The sequence below is a fragment of the Ixodes scapularis genome, unplaced genomic scaffold (assembly GCF_016920785.2).
Source record: "Ixodes scapularis isolate PalLabHiFi unplaced genomic scaffold, ASM1692078v2 PGA_scaffold6__148_contigs__length_123643588, whole genome shotgun sequence".
In the NCBI taxonomy this organism is placed as follows: Eukaryota; Metazoa; Arthropoda; class Arachnida; order Ixodida; family Ixodidae; genus Ixodes; species Ixodes scapularis.
In genome coordinates, this window is record NW_024609881.1 from 28045115 (window position 1) to 28062494 (window position 17380).

Genomic DNA, 17380 nt, shown 5'->3' on the forward strand with positions numbered 1-17380 from the left:
GAGCAGAAGGAAATCTACACCTAGAAAATAGTTTTCTTTTAGCACCGGGAAGATAGCACTGTTATAGTATTCATTATAACGGGCCTTTTTCAGAGTTTGGCCACGATTGTGGCGCGCCCTCGCGGGAATCTCTTGAAGCGCTTTTGGGGGCTCTGTCGTCCGCGCCACGGTCTGGCGTGTCTCCCGATCCGTGTGTATAAGTGTGTTCTCTGGTGGTGTTGTTCCGTCTTTTGCCATTTTGAACGTGTCTTTCTGTCGTCGCTTCGCTGGTATCTTTTTTTTTTTTTTTTTTAATGGCTGAGGACGACCTTGAAGTATTCACGAAAGCCTCTGTTTACAATACAGATGACCTCGTTCGTCTTTATATACCTTGAAATATGAATAGATTGCCGACGCCGCATCGGTTCATACCGTCGACTAGGAGTCACTCAATCGTCACTTGGGTGTCGCGTCGTGCAAGCAACTAAAAAGATGGGGTCGCCTTTCAAGGCAGTGTTCTGTAAGGAAAGTAATGGTGACCAGTTTTGATTCGGTCGTAACTATACACCTTGTGCGGAGTTTGTGAGCTCCGTTTACGAGGCCAGGCCACTACAAGCAGCTAATTACTCTCTCCTTGGGCACCTAAGTTACTCAAGTTTATTGTCTTCTGTCACTTCGTTGTTTCGTGTACCGCGTGAGCGCACGGGACATCGCCGTACCCGGGGCCGTGTAAACAAACTTGGACGGGGTGAAATCCGAGCGGTCTTGATATCGGGAAGGCTCCCCTGCACCGTCAGAAAGTAAGGTACGGTATGTCAGAAACATTCTCTCCTTGAATTCAGCATGGCTACGAACCTCCGACGAAGTGGGCCTTGCGAACAGGGGAGTTTGCGGTTGGTTGTCAAGGCGTTCCGTTCCGTCAGGGTTCTGTCGTTGGAAGTCTTGAATCCATTTCTCACGCTTTAAATGTTTCGCCAGTGACTGATAGTTTCTGTTTTCTTTTTTTTTTTTTTTACTTTTAACGTGGCAAGACATCAATGCATATAGCGCGCCTGGAGATTGAAAGTTTTATTCAGTTATTCTTTACTTGAGCACGGCATGATTACGGGTTACACAACCTCGTGCGCACACTTGCTCTCTTCTAGTTAAAAGCAGAATGTCCCACCGCCACGTTGAGGACCCGGCCAGCTGAGACGGGGGATTCGCTCCATAGGTTTCTAAAACCGGGGCTTTTGAATGCGAGGCAAAATGGGTGGGGTGTTTTACATCGGGTGTTTTCGTGCACACTCCCAGAAGGCTGGTGAGGAGCCCTATAATATCTTGCGTTTGAACCATTTTTGCTGCTATTTGTGCAACCGACAGCTGCGCAGTGGTGAGGCGTGACAACTATGAAGCCGAGCCGCGTGAAAAGCGGTGGGGGTCAAGCCGAACCAGGACAGTCTGAGCGACTGAGCGGACGAGAGAGCCCCCTAAAATGGTGCCTTTCCCTTTCCTCCCTTCTCTAAGAGTTGGCGCATGAGCCCAGCGATCACTAAAAAAGTTTAATTTGTAAACTTATAAATTTGTAAAAGAAAGAATCTTCATTTTTTTCTTTCTATTTCTATTCTTTTTTTCTAGTAAATGATGACTTTCGTTGTTAATATGGCCAATAAAAAATCCGAGCGCACCTAAGCGCTTCTTCTGAGTTGTGAATGCGAAAGCATGAATGCCGTTCTTCTGCTCCCTTAGTTCGTCTGCGGCTTAATGGCGTAGACGGTCACGTGTCACGACTGCCCAGGTAGCGGCCGACGGTCGAGCGTGCGCTCTCGTGAAGTGGCTATGCCGCGCTGAGCTCGGCCGTGCACCCTCTCCGGAGTTTGCCCGAGCGGGCTGTGAGGCCAGGCTCTCATCTCTTACCGGCGGCCGGGCCGCTGCGTGCGCTGCGCCGCCATGAAGCGAGCTTCTCTGGTGGCGTCCCTTGGAACTACGCCGCGCGAGAGCTAATGGGAGCCTCGTTCCTTGAAACTGTAACGCCTGGACGCGTCTCCGACTTGTGTGGTTACCAGGTCCAAAAAAGCGGTGCATTGATTTCCGCCTGATGACGTCATACAAGTATCATGCTGTCGCCTGTCACGTCCCTGGTGGCGTCCGAACAGGTGTGGTGTATGTGGGAGACGCCTGTTCTGAAGCAGGTCGCCCTCCAGTTCGGCAGTCCACTGAAGCTTCAGCAGCCAGAGGTTGGGACGCCGTGTCGACAGCGACACTCGGGTTCGGTTGTGCTACTTGCAGCCTTCTCGCTAGCATTTATTTATTTACTTACTTATTTATTTACAATGCTCCCAAGGCCGTGAGGCGTTAGTGAAAGGAGTGTGTATTACAATATTGCTGAATCACTTAGCGAAATGCGGCGGAGTCCTCAATGGCTGTGATGTCACCGGGAAAGCCATTCCAGTCCACAATTGCGTCGGGAAGAAGGGCGTTTTGATGTGCTGTGGAAAAACATCGCGGCCGGGTTATTTTTTTAGGATGTTCTAGTCTAGACGACGAGTAGGTTGCCGGAGTGAGAAGAGTCTGATGTAGTAAGGGGGAATAATAGATTTTATGGATTAGGCGCAGACGAAAACTTTTCCGTCGGGTAGAAAGCAAGGGAAGAGAAAGGTCAGATTTCATTCGAGTAACACTAGAAAAACGGAAATAGTCAGATTGAATGAACTGGACAGCACGGCTTTGGACAGCCTCAATACGGTCTATTAGTGAATAAAGGTGAGGGTTCCAAATGGGGGGAGGATGCAGGCACGTAGCCAGGATTTTGTTTCTTGGGGGGGGGGGGGGGGGGGGCTGCTCATGACAAAATGCCGTATGAGGGGAAGGGGATGTCCCAGCAAAATTAAAGATTTCAGACAGGGAGGGGGGGGGGGAAGACACCTGAAGTGGAAGGTCGTTGATGAAAATAAGGAAGAACAGGGGACCAAGGACTGTTCCTTGGGGCACACCGGATGTTACAGGGGCCAAGGCAGATAAAGAGTCGTTAGCATAAACAAACTGGTTTCGTTGCGAGAGGAAAGATTTAATCCATGAAAGTACTTTGGTGTCAAGGTTCAGCGATAAAAGTTTTAGTAGCAGTTGGTTATGCGGTACTCTGTCAAAGGCTTTAGCAAAGTCAAGAAATACAGCATCGGTTGGAAAACCGGAGTCGAGATTAGAAAAATGTTATAGGTTAAGGAAAGGAGCTGTGTTTCACAAGAACAGTTTCTACGGAAGCCGTGCTGTGGCTTGTTAAAAAAGGAACTAGAATCTGGGTGAATGGATAGATTCTTACGGATTATGTGCTCCAGTATATTTGAAGGAACAGAAGTAAGAGAGATAGGCCTATAGTTTAAGGGAGATGATTTATTACCGCTTTTGTGGACCGGAATGACCTTTCCGATTCTTCAATCGCCAGGAACTGCCGCTGTATTCAAGGACTGATGGAAAAATTTGGTTAGAAAAAGACTCGACGAACACACTGTGCGCTGCAGTATTTTAGAGTTAATGTTGTCGACGCCACAGAATGAAGGCACTTTCATAGATTTAATAGTTTTAACAATACCGTCAAAATCAACATATATTGGATCCATATATGGGAGGTTGTTAGCAACGGTTGGTAACAATGCTTAAGGACTTGGGACGGTGAACGGAGCAGAGAACATGTCATTTAAAACTGAGGCACTCTGACTCGCCTCTATTGTGCTTTTAAATTCACCTCCCAGGTTAACTGGTGAGCGTGGAGTATGGTTAACAACTTGCCAGAATTGGCGAGGGTTAATGAGTAGCAGGGATAAAAGGGTTTCCTGGTTGAAAATATGTTTCTGCTCCGCAAGCATGCATTTATACTCATTTGTGCATTCATTATACCTGTCCCAAGATTCAGGGGTGTTATTATTTTTGGCTGTCCAAAAACGGCGTTTCTTTTTATTGTTGAGTATTTTCAGCGAGCGCGAGTACCAGGGGTTAGAAGATCGGGAACTTATGGTGGTGCTTGGGACATGTATTTCAACAAGTTTTAATAATTTCTTCTTAAATTTACACCAGTTTTCGTTCACATCCCTACTATCAAATTCATCTAAGAAGACTGAGAAGTAATTTGAGAGGTTCATGTTGAACTGCTCATAATTTCCTTTGTTATATAGCCTTATTGTTTTAACAAGTCCTATACGTTCAGGCGCTTCAAATGCTAGGTCACAATGTACTGCCTTGTGATCACTTATGCCTTCAGATCCAGACAGCGACGACCAGCTGCCAAGATCGCGATTTGCAACAGCATGACACATGGGCTTCTGTGGCGTCATTTGTTGCCACTTCGAGACCACTTTTGATGTATGGACTCTAGGCACTATACTTGAAACTACGCGCGTCAGCCAATGGGAGCCTATCTATCAGATCGAGGCTTCACTTCGCTTCATTGGGACAGGGGAGTTTAGGAGCCGTTTGGCGCGGCTTCAAAAGCTGATAACGCCGGTTCGCTCCGTGGGACCCCCCCAGTTAATGATTTCTCATTAAAAAATGGGAACACTGTCGACACCTTTTTAAACCTGAAAACAACGGGTGCAGTGATGACCGCGCGTCCGTTCAAGGGTGTACCTTTGGCGTTGAAGAAACGTACTCTGCTTCAAAACGAAGACGCGTTTTGGAAGCAATGGTCTGTCTCCTTGTTGCATAATAGAAAAATAAAAAAGATGTTTCCCCTATTTTATAATTTATTGTAACCGACTGAACCGTGAACCTGCCGGATTCACGGCATACAGTATAAGCTCCTAATAAATGAAGCTGTTCCCCTAGGATGGAATGAAAACACAGATAAACATACATATACGCGAACTCAACTCTGCTACGTACGCCGCGGTGGTGGCGCGTCGGGCGCACTTCCGGTTTGGGGGCGGTGGGCGGAAGTCACCATATCTGACTTGCATTCCTGTGTTCTTTTGGAAGAAACCAGAGAAAAAAATCTGCCTTCTCGTCAAAACGCCACGACGGGGTCTGTCTCAAAAGAGTCGGGAAAGGTTTGAAGGTCAGTTTTCGCGTGTTTTCTGCCTGCTCGGTTCGTCCGAGAACGTGGATAGGGGCCTTGAAAAGGGCAAACCAGACGCTGTCGAACTACAGTTGCTTGTGCGGGGAACACTTTGGGTTGATTTCACAGATACATCTGGTTGCCAGATCTATTTGTTTTGTTCCAACATGAACCAGGGAAAACCGCCAAGTTATCCGGACCGCCCGCGGGTTCAGCGTATCTTCAAAATCGAACGGCCACCTGATCGTCCAAACTGTCTTCTGCTCTTTCAAACTTGTCTGCTTTTGTCGTCTGCTCGTTAAAACAAAAGCGGCCCGCAGACCAAACTCTGACGCGGTGGTTGCGATAAGAAGTAATTGCACGTCTTAAAAAAACTTTTAGGTAGGCTCGGTGTAAACAGTAGATACAAGATGTTGATCATTGGTACCAGTGGCCATCACCGACTTGTTACGCCTGATTCACTTGGTCTGTTCCCGCGTCCGATTTTCAGTATCGACGTCGATCATCGCTGCTACCGTCTACACTTTTGCAGCACTAGCGACGTCGCGACCGAAAATAGCTAGAAGAATCTCATCATGGTCTCGGCGTCCATTCTGCGGCGTTCAAGCGAATGAATCGCCGCACGTCAAACTATTTACGCAAATTTAGCGGCGTAACGAGCCTTGATAATTTCGCTCAGGCGACTAAAGTGGTAAGACATTGCTATGACTAACATTGAATCGACAATTTCAACTTGAAAAAGAGTGCGCAGACTCACACAGACGCCGAAAACGTGACATTCCACGACAACGTGACCTTCCAATGGCCTGTTGATGCGGGACGCGGTGCTTCTTGCCCACACTCCATTGCGTATGCGTTCGAACTGTCGCCTGCTCTTTCAAACGTGTCTGCTTTTTGTCGTCTGCTCGTTCAAACAACAGCCGCCCGTAAACCGAAATTCAATTTGGCTTGGTAATTGCGATAAGATGTAAGTGCAGGCCTCAAAACACTTTTAAGTTTGAAGGTTGGTAGGGTTAAGGAGGCTTATTGTAAACAGTAGATGCTGATAATTGTTACCAGTAGTCATCACCGACTTGTAATGTCCGATTCTACTTGCGATTTTCAGTATTGACGTCCACCATTTCAGCTATGGTCCACGCTTTTGCAGCCTGATCAATTGACGTCGCGACTGAAAATACCGACAGAATCTCATCGTGGGAGAATAGGCTTCAGCGCCTATTCTGCGGCGTCCACATGAAATGAATCGCCGCACGTCACATTATTCACGCGAAGTTTTGCAGCATATCGAGCCTCGTTAATCTTGCTGAAGTCGCTCAAGTAGTCGGATATTGTTAGGAGGACGTAGAATCAATAACTCTAACGCAGAAAAAAGAGCACGGGGACTCACACCGACGCCGACAACATCGCATTTCAGTGGTTTGTTTGTGGGCGACGGCGATCTGCTTGCCCACCCTCCATCGCGCATGCGCGGCGCCGGTGGCGTCCGCTAGGTGCTCTTCGGTTTGTTTGTATACATGAGTTGGTGTATGCCAAATAAAAACGATACTGCGGAGAATAGCTGATCCACTTCTCAGAAAGTGCCTTTCAAGCGTGAACAATTAAGGGATGCCGTGGGAAAAAGCGTGTCATGGAGAACAGCCCCTTACCTCGTCAGAAAAGAATAAGTCGCGTACCCATGCACTCAAGTTTTGATATGATAATACGATAATTCAGTAACCAAGATTTAAGTGGAAATCAATTGGCCGGGGTAGTAATTCTATTTCTAGCGATTCGAGACCGGCGTCAGAACTATTTCGAAAGCAATTTGAATAATGTAAAAGGTATTGCAATATTTTAAATTCAGTAAAGGGAAATTCAATTAAACGGCGTTAAGCGACTTGATGAAGCGGCGTCAAGAGATTTGATAAAACGGCGGTGGATGAAACCACGTTGAATGAGAGGCGGCGCTCGATGAAACGGCGTTCGATGAAACGGTGTTCGATGAAACGGGGTTCGATGAAAGAGCGGTCGATAAGTCGGCGTTCAATGAAATGTGCAGTTATTCGATGAAACGGCGTTCGATGAAACGGCGTTCGATGAAACGGGGTTCGATGAAACGGCGGTTGATGAGTCGGCGTTTAATGAAATGTACAGTTATTCGATGAAACGGCGTTCGATGAAATGGCGTTCTATGTAATGTCGGGTACCCATTAATTTATTATCGAGTAAGCTCATGTTCGTCTTCGCTTCTTTAATAAGTACGTCCAGTACGTTTACGACGAGTAGGCGTTGTTGATCTCGGGTTGTCTTGGTCGTGTACAGCCGCGCTCGTTTTGCTAAACGAGAGGAACCGCGCGCAAATGAACTAGGTTGACTGCATAAAAAAAAAAAAAAGATTTCGACGTTTTTTAGTAAGTTACATAGTAAGTCACATCTTAAGAAGGTGGGGCGAAGGAAATGAAAAATGGGGAGGAGGAAGCAGACGGAACGCTAAAGAGAGAAAATAGTTTTCCCCCTCTCTTCTCCAGCATTCCGTCTATTTCCCCCTCCCCCTCCTTCTTTTCCCTGGACCTACCTTCTTGAGGTGGACGGACTATAGCTATGTAGCAGGAGATGCAGCGCAAACCAAAAAAAAAAAAATATATATATTTTCAGCCTTTCCACTTTGGTGAAAAGGAAAACCAGCGAAGCTGTGTAATGGTGGGTATGAAGTAATGGCCGGCCGCAAGACGGCAAGCCAGAGTGGAAAGGCTCGAAAGGTTGCCGCCATCTATGATCGACGGCGGCAACCAGACAACCGCCAAGCCGGTTGTCTGGTTGCCGCCTTCGTTTATAGATGGCGGTAACTGCCCGGAGTGTTATGTCGACATTTATTTGCTTGCGGAGCGATCCTGGGGAAGCTAGTCCTTAAGAGCTTCGCTGTGAAAAAAGAGCGGTGAACCGTTGGCTGAGTTGAATCAGCCGTTCCTTTAAGACAGCGTATCCGCCCTTCCTCCCCCACTTCACCACGCAACCTGAGTGGACTGTCTGTACGACCCTATCTTCCGAATGGACTGTTCCCGAATGAGTAGTTGACCTGGTTTTCCGGATCCTTGCTTCGTTACTCCGCCGAATCGTCGTTTCAGTGTCTTTTCTTGTGCGGGGCTGTGGTGCTCGAAAGATGCGTGTTTCCTGCAGGCCGGTCGTGGCCTCGATATTGGCGCACTACAACGAGCCCCGGAAAAAAGCGCATCGGAAGGAAGCTCACTGGAGATAAGCACACCGGAGAAAAGCTCACCTATTTGTGTGGGGGCCCAGAGAAAAGACAGAGAGAAAAGCTCACCCAGAATTAAATTTTTTATTCAAGATGATCTTTATTCATTCATTGTTTATTTCATCAAGTGAACAATTTGTTCCTGTATTCTTCTACCGGGTTGAACATCTTAGGAACAGTAGTGGACTAAAATTTTAGACGTGTCCCATGCAGTTCGTATACATTTCAAAGCATTTCAACGCTTTGCTGGAGCTTTTGTTCCGCTTTTATGTCGACCGTTTTCTTGTGAGTGTTGCCATAATTAATTGTGACATTGCCGGGATGGAAAAAATATAAATTTTATCTAGGTGGTCATTGGAAGAGCTTAGAATTTTGAAAGAGTGTCTTCTTAAATGTCGAAATGTGAAGTGTTAGAAATGTAGAATCCGGTACTAGTACATGAAATGTAATTTATTATATAAAAAAATCAGGAAGGAGCTACTCAGGCTGCAGCCTACTACACTGGTTATAATTTCCCCCGGCTGTTCTTTAATAGACCTTTTGATGTTTTACTCAAGCGCCCCAGCCGCGCTCTAGGAATTCTGGAAACGTGTGTATACGCGCTGGCCGCTCTCCCTTCAAATCGCCTTACCTCGCCATCGACGTCCCCTTATTCTTCTCGTTTCAGTTTTAATTGCCTCGTTCTTTTACCCAGTATAGTGTATTTGTATTGCCCCTAGGTGTCTTTGCTTCGTTCTGAGTGCCATATTTTGTTTGCGTATATCTAGTGGTTTCCCCCGTTTTTCGTCGTTTTCGACGCGGGCGTCGACGGTCCGAGGTGAGCGCTGCCTTAGCCACACACTCAATCACGCTCTAAGACTGCTCTTTCTAGTTTATTCGACGAGTGTACAGTGCCAAAAAAGCATTTTCAAACATAAGTATAAATGTTACCGGCGAAGCTAGAGCAACGAAGTGTGCCATCGCGACCCCAAGCCGACTTCGCTTCGGTTTGGCTGTTCATGCTCGCTGTGTTGACAATCCTTTTGAACGTCGGGCTCACGAGTGTTGCTTGCTTGCTCAACATGAGGGACGATGCTTTGTAGCCGTGAGGAATGTGCCCTTCGAATGACTGCAATGTCGTTCGAGCGTTCGGCCTACCAGGCAGCGCTTGCAAACAACCGCCCGCCCAGCAAAGCAACCTCATTCTTGCGAGTGTCGGCGGTTCATCGTCGACACTCGTTGCCCTCTCGTTTTCGCGTAAGCGCACGCAATAAAAAAGCTAGATCAAGTCACACAGTTGTGGCAGCAGTTCCATCGCAGCTTCTCTTGCGTTTATCGGCTGTCTGCGAGCGCCGGCGGTTGGTTAATGGTCGCGTCTTGTAAGCGCGCACTGCGCAGCTTCTTAATAAGAACTGCCCTCCGCTTCCCTCTCTCGAAAGCTTCAACCGTCACCCCTCCGAAATTTGGACTCGACCGTAGCATTGTATAAATACCACCCGCGTTCATCTGTAAAAGTTCTTCCTGACGAAGGCCGGACTCCGGCCGAAACGTGGAATATTAAATCGTCCGTTGTTGCTGTTTTTCACTAAGGGTTTTTTTCTTCTCAGTTATATATATATATATATATATATATATATATATATATATATATATCAGTGTGTCGAACCGAAAAAAATACGGGTTCGGTTACGGTTCAGGTTCAGGTAAATTTATTTTGTTCCGGTTCAGTTCCGGTTCGATTAATTCGATCCGCGAACCGGTTCGCGAACCGGTTCGGAAATTATAAATGACAAGTTGCAACATCAAAATAAATTACAAATAAAACATCTGAAATCAGCACATACGAAACGGGATACATCGTAGTGTAAGGCTCAGGGATTTCTACTAGGAAGGATTTCTTTATGTGCACTCAAAGGTTACCTCACCGACGTTTACGCATTCGGACTTCATCTAATTGGGTCCGACGCAGTAGCTGTAAAATCCGCGACCTCCTTAAAAACCCACTTACAAGTAGCACTCGCTAACTATCCCGCCACCTCGGCGTGTAAGCAATTGAAGGAACAGTGGGGAGAAAATACAGCTTTCTTTATTTGAACTAGCCTTCGGTAACTCAAATTGGACCCTTAAAGACGTTTTCATTAAACAAGATACGGAATATGAAAAACACTTCACCGAACGCAACGCCAGAAGGACGTAATAGGATGAATATTAAAATAGAAGAGTTCGCTGTTTCACAAATATGTTAGCTTCTAAGTGCCTATACGAAACCGGATGCATCGTGGTGTTGGCTTTCATCAGCGGCCGCCACTTGCACAAAACTAACTACACCGCACACTATATTACCTGGAAGTCTAAAGGGATGCGGGAGAAGGTAACCACTTCTGTTCCAGTGACCACGTGGTTACTATGAGGTGCTGCTTTATGACGTAGGTTATTCTCTGGCAAAAAAAAAGAACTTGCCACTGATTGATCTTTTTTCAAAAATAAATACATAATTGTATTTAAGTGGCGTTAAAATTGGTATCATTGTTATTGGTATAAAGACTTTTTTTTTTAAATACAAGCTTGTTTTTGTTTTCGTGGCCTCTTCAACAGCCTCTGCAGCAATCAAAATAAGCACTAGTCTGCAACTACAAAAAGGTTAAGGATACCACAAAGCGTAGGGCGACCCGGGAAATTTTCCATTCATAGCTCGATATATTCTGACCGGTGGTTGGGGCAGCGAAGAGCAGATATAATTCATGAATGCTCATTTCAACTGTAAATAAAATTTCTTTCTCTCCCTCAAACATTATCAAACTCCACAGCCTTTTCTTTTCTCATTCCGATGGAAGCAAGCTTCAAGAACTCGCCCGTTCTAGAAACGTGTTATGAAATGAGCACACAGCAGCATTTAGGATTTACGAGATTGTAGAAAAATAAAATTCCGTGACGCGATTTTTTTTTTTTTTTTTGCACAGCCTTCCAATTTTCTTTTTTCCGTGCAAGCACCGACCAGCGCAATACTGGTTCCTACGTCAAAATTCATGGATGCAGCGTTTGTCAAGATTCATGGATGCAGCGTTTATATTCCTAAGACTGAGTGGAGAAGAAAAATATGTAAGCGAGGTGTGTGTCAGTTGACGGCACTTAAAAAACAAATGGCATTGATAGCACATTCATTGTCAACAGCGCGTGGCCGAACCATTTGGACATGAGCCGGTAACCGTTATTTTTTTTCAGGTTCAGTTCCGGTTCGGGTGCATCGCGATAACAATATAACGGTTCGGGTTCGGGTTCAGTTCCGGAAAAAATACCGGTTCGGTTCCGGTTTTCGGTTCGGTTCGGTTCCAGTTCGACACCCTGATATATATATATATATATATATATATATATATATATATATATATAAGAAATATTGCGCGCAAAAGAGAATAGGAACACTTGGAAGCAATAAAAAATACACTGCGATAGATAAAAATAGGTAATGGAATCGAAAAACAGAGGATTAAGAGGAGACAAGCGACAAGGCAATGCGATCTCAAGCGGCCAGGCGAGGGAAAGTCTCTCCCACGATTCCTCGCGCGCGGGCCAGGGGGCTTGGGAAAATTGCAAATCGTCTATTGTCCTTGCCAGCGGTTGTCGCTTGGGAGGTTTCCAAGCCCTAGCAAGTACTCATACGTGTTGTGACAGTCAGTGCAACTGGTTGCTCTTTCGAAAATTCCTCCTTGGTATTCGAGATGTCAACTTAAGATAGTGAAATGTTTCTTAGATAACAGGAGCGACGTGCCCGGTGGTACTACTTGCTCTGTGCCAGGCAGTAAAAACAACTCCCAAATGACCAAGTATATGCATCCTGGCACCGCTTTCCGAAAGACAGTCAGCTGCGACACGTTTTGGAAAGGAAAATCAACAGGAAAGGTATTTGTCATATTTAGAATTTTGATATTCATAATTTTGGAGCCAAAAAAAAACAAAAAAAAAAAAAACAATTTAAGCGTTTTTTTGTTTTTTTTTGTTTCTCAAATGCAGAGTTGCTCCAGTTTTACCGCCTTGATTTGCTCCGAAAAAGCGCCACCTCTTGCTTGTGTCCATCAAGTTCAGCGATAAACATTTCTTACTTAATTATTTTGTACAAACGAATGCCCACAGAAACAGCTGGAAACAGTGCACGAAAAATAATGACGAGGAAGGTGTGGACGGTGCAAGCGCTGGACATCAGCTGAATAGTTAAGAAAAGGGAGAACATCGGACTGACAATCCACATCACTATGGTGTCGACACGTGCCTCAAGAAAAAGCCACCTCCATTCCTATGTAAACACGTTCCTCGCCTCTGTTTTCTTTTTTTTTTTTTGCGCGCGCTTTTTTTAGTTGTTTTACGATCCAACTCACGTGCATCGCCACTTCGCCCACAGAAATCATAAAAAAAACACACACAAAGAAACGGCTTTAAAAAAAGTCAGGACTATTTTTGCGGATATGGCTTGATTGAAATCATCATAATAAACCAGGCTTGATTCAAATCACGATTTAAATAGTGTTGACTTTCACTCTCCACCCTTATTTTTTATTGATAGACGTTCTAGTAGCAAATATGCTGATTTTCGATGACATTTTGCAGGAATTATTTTCATGGGCGCATGAACTACCGAGTAAAAAACGGAAAAGGGGAGACAGGCTTTATCCAAGGAGGTTATATTAAAACTTCTGAAGTGGTGGTCTCCCGCACTCTCCCATGCGACCGGGTGAAGCCAGTTTTGCCGGTCGGCGGCCATTTTACTAAAGGTGAAACGAAACGGCGCTCGAAGCGGCAGTAGCAGTGCACCGTTACTTTTGGGGGTGCGTATTAAACGAAAAACAAAACTGATTTTGTTTAGTTTGTTTTAGAGGACCCAAAAGCCGCTCAAAAGGTAGAAAACCGATCCTCTTTCTACCTTTACTAAGATGGCGGCGGTCACCGTTTTTGGCGTCAGCTCCGCAGCGCCACCGCCGCTCCAGAAGTCCTAAATATAACCTCCTTGGCTTTATCTCAACTGACCCGTGGCGCCACGGTTCACGTTTTCGTCTATTTCGAATACCGAATTTAAAGGAATACCCATTGTAAAGGACCGGAGCGGTTGGGTATAAAAAGAAGGCTCCATTTTTCTCGCGCACCCTATCTATGAGGCCATCAAGTAGCGTGAAAAGCGCAAGTCACTAGGCCTTTTTTGGTTTATGATTGGTTCAGCAATGATAAAACACGTACAGAAACACAACGAACACCATGATGGTGCACTTATGGAGCGGTCTGATTGGTCCGATCAGTTCGTAGCGTCGGCTGCGTCTTAAAGGGCAACTCCGCTCAATTTCGAAAAATTTAGGCTTCCATGTGATTCACATTCACAAAGTAATACTCAACAACTCTACGTCTTCGGATTCGCGAAATGTGAAATAATATTTGTGTAATCCTAATTTAAACATCAGCAGATACCGAAACCGAAACTTCGGTTGCGTCAGGCAACATTGGTCTCGGGTCGTCACAGTCATGGGCACCTCACGTCGAACCACGTGGTCTTGTGACGTTCGGGAGGGAGCGAGAAACAGGACACGCGACGCGGGCAGGTCCTTTTTTTTTTTTTTTTTTTTTTCTGGACGCGGGCAGGTCGCTTCGCATGGCGTGGACGGTGATGGCCCGGGAGAGAGCGGGAAGGGGAGAATACGAAAGAGGAGAAGGGGAGCGGAGAAACAGACCGAAAAGCGCGCAGGGCAGCGGTGATCACGTGAACGCCCGGTCAACCAACACCGGGAGGAGAAACTCATGACGTCATCGTTAAATTTCGCTCTGAAAAGTAAAAACAAGCAAAACGTGAGAATGAAGTATGCATGCCTCTGACGTAGTGGTTCAACGTTGGCCGCTCCAACTCCATGGCATTGACTGCGCTGATGATTGCGCCTCGCGCCGAACGCTAGAGTTGGCAGATTTCGGCGACTTGGCTCGCTTGAAGGTTCGCTGGCCAGTTTATTAAATATATAGACGGAATTAGATCGTAATATTTGACATGGGGTCTTCCTATATGATACTGAAGAGGGCTACATAGTTTTCTAAATATCAAAAATGAAGCGGAGTAGCCCTTTAATTAAGACGAAACGAAGTATAGACTGTTTCATGTACTCTCGTCACCAGCCATCCGGTATGGGCGACGAAAAAATAATAAAACGCTTCAACCTAGAAATGGTTAAAAAATAGAGGGAATGCAAAACTAGAATGTGTGACGGTTACGCTTATGTCGTAAGTGCCTTCTATTGACATGGTGACGGCAAAACAATGTTTTCGCCCATACTGGATGTGACGACAATTCAAGATGGCGGCGCCCTTATGGAAAAGGTCTATAGCGACCTCAAGGCTCGGCAACTCCTGGTTTTGACGTCATAGATGGGACCATTACCTACAAACGTCGGGTCACTCGCGGACTGTGCATGATTCCAGGACGATGTGTCGCGTGTGCATGAGTGGTGTTTATGCCATCATTTAGGCGATCAACCCTAATAGAAATAACGCCTCATCAATGTGTAGAACACGGCAACCGATTTCTAACGATTACATTCTCGGCACCCCTCCTGTTTCATGCGTCATCACAGTTCGCGACCTTAGTGTTTACTGCGATAGCCATCTTTTTTTTTCTTTTCCTGTATCTCACATTGTTAGCTCTTTTTTTAAATTGTTGGGCATGATTTATTCTTTGACGAAGGAGTTTGTTTTCGTGTACTATTCGTCTTTTTTGTAGCCTTATTCGTTCCAGGCAGACTTGTACACGTTACTGAAAAATAGTAAGGAATTACATTTACAATTACTCAAGGCTAAATTGTAATTCATTACAATTACAATTACCCTCCCGTAAAGGTATCTGACAGGGGTGGGCAAGATACTTCGAAATTGTATCTTCGATACCGATACTCGATACCCTCGAAAATTGTATTTGAGATACCGATACAAGATACAGATGCAAAACTAATCTCTGATACAGATACTGAATACTGTATTTTAGATACCTCGATACATCGCTAAAACCTCATCCGAAGTACTTTAAAATGGGTGTATCTTATTGCTTTAGATTAATTAACAAAGGTATTAGTTGAATTATTGTGTTTGTTATATTGCGTCTTTTTTTCAAACGTTTACACAAACGTACAAACCTCCGTAAAAATATTGCAGCCAAGAGAGCAGCGAGGTAGAAAGATACACGCTATTTCAAATCCACAGAATCTACCAAACCAAAACGTTCTATCTATAATTGAGTTTTAGTCTCCGCAAGTTTTTTTCAGAAACACGGACTATGCGGTGTTAACGAGTTATAGTAGATCGTGTTTTCAGGGAAAGATATTTGTATTGGGAGCTCGCGCTGCCACATCGAAGCATGCTCTGAAGCGCGCGCATGGAGTGGTATCGATCCACTGAAAACGATATACTGAAACTCCCTACTGTCGCTGTCGGGGGCTGAAGCTCGAAAAACAAATACAGGCATTGAAAGAATCAGGAGAGCGTGTTGGTTAAACATTCACGAGGAGGATTTAGAACGTAAGTAAGAAGAAGGGACACACAGAAATATGAGACCGACATGGCAGTCGGTGTCTGTCTCGTTTTCATACTAGTCCCTTGAGTTTACTTGCGTTCTGAATCCTCAAGAAATGACAGACACTTTTAGATAGACGTACAAGTAGGCAGCAATTTAGCACCATGTTTTGCGTCTTTTCGTTCTGGTCCCTTTATTGTAATATTGTCGCGCAAGAGCTTGCTGCCGTTTTTGCCGCCCTGGCGGTTGAAAAACCCTTCGGTCACGATGGCACCCGTGGGACCGCAGCCTTAAGCAGAAGCATTTGCTCAAAACACCGGTCTGAAAGTCCGCCACGATGCGGGCGTAAGATTAGCGACGCGAAGGAGAACAGCCGTTCTATAGGAGCCGAGGAGCACGTTGGGGTGTTGTATTTAATGAAGGCGCTTCTCAGAGAAGGGTATGAGCGGAGCCTATCGAATTCAACTCGAGGATCTTGCAGGTAGCTCAGGAACTCAAGTTTGACTTAATCTTCCTGACAACTGGGGCTCGTGCCGCAGTGGGCTTCAAAAGAAAGAATGCATCAGCCGATACGTCAGAGGCTGCAGAGGTTGATGGCGCGCACGCCAAAGGACGCGTGGTATGCTTGGTTGCATTTACAAAGTCAATTACAGCTTTTTCTGTGAGTTGCTGGCCATGCTCGCGGACATCTTGAGGTTCTCGTGACAACCACCGCAACTTAAAGTAAGGGTGAAGAACAGCAGCAACAGTCGCTTCATTTGCACTTGGTTTCATTCGCAGAAGCTCGTCAAATCTGCGAATGAACCCAGATGTAACCGCGTCCAAAAGTGGTCTGCAGTAGACGAAGTCCATACCAGCCTTCTCCTGAAGCTTTGATTTTACGGTAAAAAGCGTTGGCAGCAGCTCCCCGAAGAAGCAATCGGACTGCGCTTGGAGTCGCGTCAGAGCGGAGGCGTTGGGCTGCAGGATCTCACAGTACTCGGCAATAAATGCTAAGTCTCTTTCTTGGAATGTCTGCAGATTTAGTCCATCGCAGACATCTCGCCATTTATCCTTCGAGCGAAGGAGGTCTTTCATGCTGTCATACAATGAATTCCAGCGTGTTACGCATGGCGTCTTCAGAGAATGCCCTAGGATGTCCACAATAACTTCAGACGACTTGGGTCTTCGAACGCAGTTCCATAGAGCCGAACACTTTGACATGACCGATGTGTTAGCACGTTCAAAGGACGCTGTCGACAAGGCTGCCTTCGCATCTGAAGTTGCCACAAGACTCAGCGTGTGACATGCGCATCGAAGATGACGAGGCAAGTTGATTTCAGCATCGTCCAGGTTGTCGGGTTCGACCATAATTTCAAAGGGAAAGTCGGCGGCGACATCATCTGCCAGTTACAAAAGGAACACATTTAGCCGAAATACTTAAAACAGCACTCAAGATTACATGTTTGGAAACATTTTACGGTGAATAACACATATTCATAGAAACTAAAAGAAAAACAGTTGTGCAATAATCAAAAACACTCTCGTTTGCATTAGCTCTAGTGGCTTCATCTTCAATTATTTGTATTGCGTATCAAAAGAAGAATTATATGTATCACAAAAATTAACCAAGTTAGCTGCACCAGACGAGAGG

At 45.5% G+C, this 17380-nt stretch overlaps 1 pseudogene; it reads right to left on the minus strand.

Annotated features, from left to right (window-relative positions):
- Window positions 1–15834: 15834 nt before the first annotated feature.
- On the minus strand, window positions 15835–17097 carry LOC120837499 (annotated as a pseudogene).
- Window positions 17098–17380: the final 283 nt, after the last annotated feature.